General features: G+C 49.7%; 1 pseudogene; it reads right to left on the bottom strand.

The window, feature by feature from the left end:
• Window positions 1-292: 292 nt before the first annotated feature.
• Window positions 293-2329, bottom strand: LOC143887823 (scarecrow-like protein 8 pseudogene; annotated as a pseudogene).
• Window positions 2330-9519: the final 7190 nt, after the last annotated feature.

Here is a 9519-nt window from a genome sequence, read left to right as displayed (position 1 = left end):
TGGGAGTCTATTTATCAGTGCCCCTTGTTTATCTTATTCTTGTATCTTGAATTCTTGAGGTGTTCGAGGGCATTCCTGACCATCCTATACTAGTACGGGACACTAGGATGAGCTGGCCGCCACTTTGCCAAAGCTAGGCCGAGAGGGACCCCTCCGAGTTCCAGGTCAGCTCCAAGCCGCAATAAAGACCATGCAACAAAAATCAGGATGATTCTTAGCCCTTGACCTTGTAGTTTGCACGTGAATGATCGAGATAGTAAGAATGCAAATAATCTCCACAAAATAACAAAGATCAGAAAAAGTGTTTAATTAAGTGAAGAGTCTCATTATCACAAGTAGGGACCCTCAACCCCCTGCCACTTTCAAACAATTAAATGTAATTCCATTCCATTCTATCACACAAAAAGCAAACCGTAATAAGGCATCTACTTCGTTGTTTATTTCCTTCACTTCCCTTTCTTAATTTTAATTTTTGCTATTAATAACACCAACCACATTAACAAAAGAGTACTAAAAAAACAAAAATAAAGGAATAATTAAAAACAAAATAAAAAAGAACTAATATTTAACGCCAGACTGAAGCGCCTGTGAGTACTCTACCCATCCAACCGAAGCAGAGTCCACCTGCCTCTTCTTTAACGAAAAACCCGCCCGAGTTGCTCTTATTTGTAACGAGTCGGACTCGCATTGACTCGGCCAGATGAGAACCGAGTGGTCTTGACTCAAACCCAGCCATCCCCATCCGGGCCCGCCACTTTCCAAACACCTCACACCGAACCACTCGTTCTCTTCCTTCCCGAGCCACCGAGTTAGCCGCCCTCCAACCCAAGCTCTCCTCAACCCTAACCCTCTCCACACTCTCTCGACCCATGGTCGAGTCCAATGACTCGAACAGGGCCCGATAGTAATCCGAAACCTCGGCAACTCGGGCCACGAACGGGGCCGTGTTGGCATTCATCTCCTGCTCTAACAGAGTCACAACTCGCGGGTTTAAACCTTTGACTCGGCGTAGCAACTCATCTCGAGGGTTCGCTGTTGAGACGCTCTCGTCCGGAATGTTGTGTAGCCGAAAGGCGAAATTCACGGCAAGTGCTTCGTCGGGCTCGCACCCGAGTGTCTCCCGATTCAGATCGGAGACCTTGAGGCGGACTGAGTTGAATCGGAGACTGACACCTAGTTGGTAGGCGAGTTGGGTGAGTCGATCGATTCGGAGAGTTTGGGTGAGTGAGTTGGGATCGTTGACGGAGGTGATTTTGACAGTGGGCTTGCCGGAACTCCGGCAGGAAAGAGCATAGATGAGAGTCTCGTATTGGGATCCATTTCCGATCTCGAAATCTATAAGGTGGAGGTTGGGTTGATCATGGGTGGATTCGAGAATGGCTAGATTTGCCGCCATGAATCCGAGTTTGAAGCAGGGAGAGACTTGGTAGAGCAACTGGGTTGCAATCTGGTGATCGGAGGTGGAGAGTTCCGGGATTGGAGGGTTTTTTTCCTGTGGGTTTATACGAGAGATTAGAGCGGCCACCATGTATGAGGTTAGTCTCTGCTCTGGATCACCATTATGGTTCGAGATTCGTCTGAGACGGTAGAGAATCTCAGTAGCCGTGTCTATATTTCCATCAGAGATCGCGGAAGCAGAATCTATTAGAAGCTGGTTTAATGAAGAAGAAGAAGCTGACGTGGCGGAAGAGGCTGGTGAAAGTGGTTTTATGAGATTTTGAATGGTTTCATGCCATTGGCTGTTTGTTAAAGCAGACACATCTCCGTCATCTTCCTCGTTTTCATCCAATAGTAGCTGTCTCTCTAACTCTTGTAATTGATTCCTCATTTTCTTATCCGGGTCGGGTTCGGGCCGGACGGTAGAGAAGGAGAAGGTGGAGGAGTTGGGTGGATTTGAGAGGAGAGAGAAACTGTGTTTTAAAGAAGAAGACGAAGAAGAAGAAGACGCGGTGGAGTTATCGGGAGAAACAGTAGAGAAATCAAAGGGAGAGAGGGGAGATATAGGGGCTGTTTGGTAGTTCCTCTGTTTCACTGATCTGAGAAGAAACGTTTTTTCTAAATCCTTTAGAGGCCGTTTCGAAACGGAGGAGGAGGAGGAGGAGTTGGGAGGAAGGATCGAAGGATATTGATAATACCGGACCCTGCTGTTGGTTTCGGATCCTCCATCATGTCCTGAAGAGGCATAGAAATCACTTCCTGAAAACCCAGAAGACATGGATGGCCCAAGAGGATCCAAAACACTAAAAACGTTTTTTTAGAAGGTGAGTATTGGAAGGCATAAGAGGATGAAGAGTTTCTTCTAAGCGTTACAGAGATATTGATATCTTCGGATCGATCGTTTAATTCTCTTTCTTCTATTTCGTGCAACCGGTGAATCGCGGTGGAATTGTGGCTTTTGACCTCCACCAGGCGGTCAAGCGTCATTTTTTTTATCAGAATTTTCAAAACAAGAAAGCTGTCTCCCCTACGTTGGCGGAACCCCAGCCATAAGTTAAAAAGTAATCTAACTATTATAATGCCCCCATATGCTCTCCTAATTCTCTAAATTGCCCCTCTCTTAAAATTCTGTTTCTTCTGTACGAGATGTCTTATGTAAATTCGAGGAAAATTTGGGGTTACTTTGAAAATGAGTTGGCAGAAATATCAAAAGTAGTTATTCTTGGTTGCGTGCGGGCGTCAGAATTGGTTAACAACCGAGCCATCTTTCTCTTTAGGCCCCTTCCTTTATTTTTCTCACTTCTACCAAATTTATACATAAATTAGAAATGCTAGAGAAAAGCGCGACTACAGTCAAACGAGCCTGAATTACATGTGGGTCCTTTCTTTTAGACAGTTTTCTGGTGGACCCTATCCTAATCTTCCCTGGGTAAGAAAGAACAGTAAATTAAATGAGCCTACCAATCTGATCTATGAATGAATGGGACGCACTGTATGTGGGCCCCATGCCAAACGGAGATCCAATTGATGAGATAATCTAGAAAAATTAAAACAAAAACAAAAATTAATCAATGGATCGACGGCCTAGATTCATCAGATTAAGATAGGATCGATGGAAGTGGGCCTGGTTTATGAGAAAGACACGTGGGGCCCAAAATGTTGTTTTAGCATTTTTCATTAAAAAATGTCGCACTGTGCTCTAGCAATTCATGTCCATGGCATTATTGGCATCTGACTTGGAAGAAGAGAATCTATTATGCTTTCGACACGTGTACGACGATGGAAGAACGAGCAAATGTTGCGGTCTCACGCCAAACACAATGCCGAATTGTTTTTATTATTCCAAATATATTCCATTCGACCTAACTTTGGCGGAAATAGAAAGGGGATGAATTTTTCACCCCCCTGTAGGATAATGCGAGCACTCCCCTTGTAAAGTAAAGCGTAGGCAGACTAGCGCTTTTTTATGTCAAATCACACTAACAGGGGGGCGCATTATCGTAAGCGGGGACGAAAAATTCATCGGCCAATGGAAGACGTTATCTTTCCCAAAAGCTAAATCCAAAACCGACTACCACTCAATAATGTCAACCGATTCCAAAATTAGCCCTCCCATAGCTGATTCCGACGCGATTGCAAATTTGCAACCCGGGCCGATTAGTCATTTCCACTACTTTCTTCCAGGACAAAAGTGCGTGTCACTACCAAATGGACCTGTCAAATCTCGGTTCAATTGGAACCCCTCAAACCTGGATCGTTGATCTCATCTTTGCCAAGCAATGGCAATCTGGACCCTTGATCTTGCCTTTCTCAGGCAAAGGCTATTGGGATCATTGATCTTTTCACCCCTAATAAATGTAGACCATCAATCCACACATTGATTTCATATTGGGAAATGATATATTCATCCCTTAGTTTACTTGGGACAGCCCCCTCTACTGTATGATTGGCCGGTAAAGAGAATCTAGTAGCCGTTGGTTGGATTGGAGAACTCAAAATCGGAAGATATTCCTCTAAAAAGTTATTCTGATATTTCTGAATGGGGAATGATATTTCCCCCCCTTGGCTTTGACGGGTTGACGGAATCTTTTGATTCTTGGGACTTTTGTGGAATTTCTGCAGGAAACCCACATTTGGTTGGTGGGCCCAAAATATTCAGAAGAACCAAAATAACCCCGCACGAAACCCTAGGAAGGAAAAAAAAAACTCCTAGGAACCAAAATAATCCCAAGAACCAAAAATAAGCTTGTAGAAGAGTTTTTCTTCCCAACAGTTCAAGCAACCAAACAAAGCTGCTGTCAACCAAACATGGGAAAATATTTTACTGGGACACTTACTGATGGGACACAAATACGGGCTGTGTTCCCAGATATTGCCACGTGTCATCCATGCAGACCAGAGCCCAATCATCATGAAGAAAGACGTTGGAAAACGGCAAAGACCACACAATCATGACACGCGTCGCCCTCTCGCCGCCCAAGCCTCATCATCACAAATTATGAAAGGAAATGGCTGCCAAAGCCACGCGCGCCGGCGAGGCAGAGGAATGGCCCAATCCTGCAAAGGAAAGTTTTTTCTCCATGATGATGAAAGGGGCCGCATACCTCCCTTTAAAAAGGGAGGGAAAGGAAGAAGAAAAAATGCCCTTTTTCTAAAAAAAGGACTTCACCCATTCTCCACTCCAGATACCGGAAAAAGAGGCGAGGCAACAACAGAGGAGGCTAGGAACTCAATCCTACTCTCCCTGCTAGTCCCCTCCAACCCACTCACCCACGCACCCAGAAAAGATTCTGCGCATTGCCCCTGGTAACCCTGATCGAAACCCCTTCCCCCTCTCGCTGTTCTTTATATTGATTGGTCGAAGGATTTGACTTGGGTGTCGAAGTGGTCGTCCGGGACCCACCCCGGACCCCCTGGACCCCTTTGTTTGTGATTGCAGACCCCGCGGAGGCCCTCTACCGACCGCGCGATCGCAGACCCCGGATTCAGACGCCATCATATTGGCGCCATCCGTGGGATTCGTCGAGTACTGAACGCCTTATGGCGATGAGAAACCACATCCAACAGCAAGAGATAGGGGTAATGACCAGAAGCCAGGCTCAACGCGCACAAACAAACACCTCAAGCTCCCGAGAACTCAACTCAAGGCCCTCGGGCCGACACCAGCCCTCCTCTAGCGCGCCGCAGATGGTCCCCACCATGGAGATTGTCAACGAACTCCGCCGAGAACTACTCCAGCGTTGGAGAAGCCCCTGACAACACAGGACCAGACAGAAGCCTATGATGAAGGCAACGAGGAACAGCCAGGGGAGCGACATCCCCTGCGAAAGCAAGCACCGACTCGCCGGACACCGTCCCCATCCACGAACAGCCCTTTGCCCCCCGTATCCAGGGGACACCAGCGAGATAGCGGGAGGCAGGCCACGCTAAGCCGCACCCCCTGTCTAGGCAGCCCATCTCCAGGAACCGCCCCTGGCTCGGGTGGAAGAAGTAGCAACCTCAGCACAGCCGCCCAGCATGGATCCGATAGCCGACCTACAAAGGCAAATCCGAGAGGTAAAATTGGAAATGAAAAAACCCTACGCCCACGGCATCCTCGATGAGTGGGAAAGGGAGACGGCATCCCCATTCACCTCGGAGGTCTTAAAAACCCCAGCAGAAACTGGCATAGACCTCTCCCGCTTCGGTCTATACGATGGAAGCACAGATCCCCTCGAGTTCCTCCAAACCTTCAAAAGGGTAATGACGCTTCGAGGCGCGTCGGACGGATTCATGTGCTGAGCTTTTGCGTCCCTGCTAAGAAAAACCGCTAACGAGTGGTACATGAGATTGGAGCCCGACTCCATCTCATCCTTCCACGAATTCGGGAGGAAGTTCAACACAAGGTTCGCTAACAACCGCCTCCGCCATGATCCAACGGACGCCCTCCTAGCCCTCCAGCAGGGAAGGAATGAGACCCTAAGAGACTTCATGTTAAAGTTTAACGCCGAATTGGCCCAGCTTTCTAACATGGACGTCCAAATAGCGGTCGCGACGCTAAAGCACGCCACCACCGATCCGAATCTCAAGCTGCATCTTACCCTCAAGCCACCACGGGACCTGCAGGAACTTGAATCCAAGGCTGATAAGTTCATCCGAGCAGAAGAAGCCTGCGCTCGAGAGCAGAATCAGCCCGGCTCCGATGAGAGAAAAAATGACGGCCGAAGGGCCATAAGGCAACGTACCGACGAGAGGCAGGCGGGTCGGAACCCCGTCCCCATCTTCGAGAGACTGGGAACCGCCCCACTGAAGTTCCCCCTCTCCCACGTTCTACTAGCTATCAGGGATCAGGGTCTCCTGACCCCTCGAAGAAAATGGCCACAGACCCAAAGAAGAGGTCCATCAGAAAATTCTGTGAATTCCACGGGGACCACGGCCACGAAACTGACCATTGCTTCCACCTCCGCCTATAGCTCGAAAAGCTGGCCGAGGAAGGGCACCTAAATCAATATCTTAGGAGCCCTGACGAAAGCTCGCGCGAGGTCCAGCACCCGGCCGACAAGCCCAGAGGTAGGCATCGATCACCCAATAGACGCCGGTCCAACAACCGCCGCCGATCCACCAGCCGACACCGATCCCCTAGCCGGCATCGCTCCCGAAGCAGACGCCGATCCCACAGCAGACACGACACGCACCGCCACCAGCGCCCCCGGAAAGAAGAGCCCCCCGAGCAACCACAGGCCTGCGAACAGCCACCCACCATTATCGAAAAAATCATCATCACGGGTGGGCTGCCAGCGGGAGGGCTGACAACCGCCGGTCGGCGGGCATATGCTGAACGTGTATTCTCCATGGATATGCCTTCCAAAAACGCCCGAACAGATCTGCTCCGTGAGGACCAGATCATCACTTTCTCCAACAATGACCTTGACGGGCTACAAGTCCCGCATGACGATGCACTGATCATCAGGCTAGTCGTCGCCAACTTCGACATAGGAAAAATCTTAGTCGACACAGGAAGCTCCGTCAACGTGCTACACCTCGACACTTTCGAAGAAATGAAACTGGGCAGGGAAAGGTTGGGAACCGCGGAGTATTCCATCTATAGGTTCTCCGGTGCGTCCGTACGGGTGGACGGCAAGATCGACTTACCCGTGACCTTTGGGACATACCCCCTCCAAAAAACCATCCTGACCACCTTCTTGGTTGTGGATATACCATTCACTTACAACGCCATCATTGGGCGCCCTGCTCTAAGAGAGTTGGGGGCAGTAGTCTCCACCCCCACCTCAAGATGAAATTCCCCACTCCGACCGGAGTAGGGGAGGTCCGGGGACAGCAAATGATAGCGCGCCAGTGCTACGCAGCAAGCCTGAGAGGAACCAATGCCCCGGCCGAAAACTTCACGATCGATAGCGAAGATCCCCGGCAGCGGGCCCGCACAATCAGAGGAGAGCCCGCCGAGGAGCTAGACTCCATCCCCATAGCCCAAGATCAGCCGGAGAGACAAGTCCGGATCAGTTCCTTACTAAAAGGCCCCTTGCGAGACCAGATGATCAACTTCCTCAGAACGAACAAAGACATGTTCGCATGGTCCGCTAAGGACATGCCTGGGATACCCAAGGAACTGGCTGTTCACAAGTTAAACATGAACCCAGCCCTTAAACCCGTCCGGCAGAAAAAAAAAGGAACTTCGCGATAGAGCGTCAAACTCAGATAAAGGCCGAAGTGGAAAAACTACTACAAGCCGGGTTCATTAGAGAAATCCGGTATCCCGAGTGGCTGTCGAACGTTGTCATGGTCAAGAAAGCTAGCGGAGGATGGCGGGCCTGTATAGACTTCACAGACCTAATCCAGGCCTGCCCAAAGGACCCGTACCCCCTCCCGCGCATAGACCAACTCATCGACGCCACATCCGGGCACGAACTTCTCACCTTCTTGGATGCGTTCTCAGTCTACAATCAAGTCAAAATGCACGAGCCAGACATCCCGAAAACAGCGTTTATCACCGATCAGGGCGTCTACTGTTACACTGTTATGCCTTTCGGTTTAAAAAACGCGGGCGCTACCTACCAGCGACTCGTAAATAAGCTATTCCAGGCGCAAATCGGCAGGAACGTAGAGGTGTATGTCGACGATATGCTGGTAAAAAGTCTCGAAGGCTCCAAGCACATCTCCGACCTTCAGGAAACTTTCAACACCCTACGACGAGCCCGAATGAAGCTGAACCCTACAAAATGTGCCTTTGGGGTAACTTCCGGAAAGTTCTTGGGGTTCATGGTCAGCCAGAGAGGGATCGAGGCCAACCCCGAGAAGATCCAGGCCATCCTAGACATGGAACCCCTGACAACAGCGGTAGAAGTACAGCGGCTCGCGGGTCGAATCACGGCCCTCGGTCGATTCATGCCCAAATCGGCAGAAAAGTGCCAACCCTTCTTCAAACAGTTAAAAAACATGCGGGAATTCGAATGGACCCCGGCCTGCCAAGAGGCTTTCGACTCCTTGAAGCAATACCTTCAAACACCACCCGTACTCGTCAAACCTGAGCCGGGGGAAGAGCTATTATTATACCTAGCCGTCAGCCCTACGGCGGTGAGCGTGGTGTTGGCCAAGCAAAGCGACAAAAAGGAACACCCGGTGTACTACGTGAGCAAGACTCTCCACGGTGCAGAAATCCGGTACCTAAACATAGAAAAGTTCGCCCTCGCAGTCGTCAGCGCCGCCCGAAAACTCCGCCCCTACTTCCAGGCCCACCCCATTGTGCTTCTGACCGACCAACCCCTGAGGAAGATTCTCCAAAAACTAGAGACCTCGGGTAGGATGGTCACTTGGGCTGTCGAGTTGGGAGAATTCGACATACAGGTCCGCCCGAGGCCAGCTATCAAATCCCAAGCCCTCGCTGACTTTATAGTGGAATCCACGGCCCTGGCCGCGGAACCAGTAAGAACGGAGGACGGCAAGGGCGCCACCGAACAGACGGCTCGCAACGACGTCGCACCAGACTCACCCAGGCAAAGCGACGACGTTCATTGGACCCTGCACATTGACGGCTCAGCCGGCAAAAAAGGGCACGGGGCGGGAGTGGTCCTCCACGGCCCAGAAGGATTTACACTGGAATACGCCCTCAGAATAGATTTCAAAGCCTCCAACAATGAAGCTGAATACGAAGCCTTACTGGCAGGACTGAATCTAGCCGCGGAGCTCGGCGCTGGAAAGTTAAAAGTCCATAGCGACTCCCAGCTCGTCGTCAACTAAGTAAACGGAATATACGAAGCCAAATGCCTCAAGATGAAGAGATACCTCCAGAAGGTAAGAGAAAATATGTAGGGAATGGGAGAGGTAGAGATCCTTCAGGTACCACGAGACATGAACAATCGAGCGGATGCATTATAAAAAATGGCCGCTGTAGACACCCTCATTTTGCTACATTTTAACCAACAATAACCTAATATATTGATCCGTGGAATTTCATTGGTAAAGTATGCATCCTCAAATTTTCTGAAAACCGAAATGATAAAGAGATGTACCTGGTGAGATGATTAGATCCGAAAAATTGAAAAATACCCTGATTGGTGAATTTAGTGTGTTAAATCCATGTGAGAG

The sequence above is a fragment of the Tasmannia lanceolata genome, unplaced genomic scaffold (assembly GCF_043159265.1).
Source record: "Tasmannia lanceolata isolate RefF3 unplaced genomic scaffold, GAP_Taslan_0.1 ptg000012l, whole genome shotgun sequence".
In the NCBI taxonomy this organism is placed as follows: Eukaryota; Viridiplantae; Streptophyta; class Magnoliopsida; order Canellales; family Winteraceae; genus Tasmannia; species Tasmannia lanceolata.
This window is presented reverse-complemented; position numbering and strand designations above follow the sequence as displayed.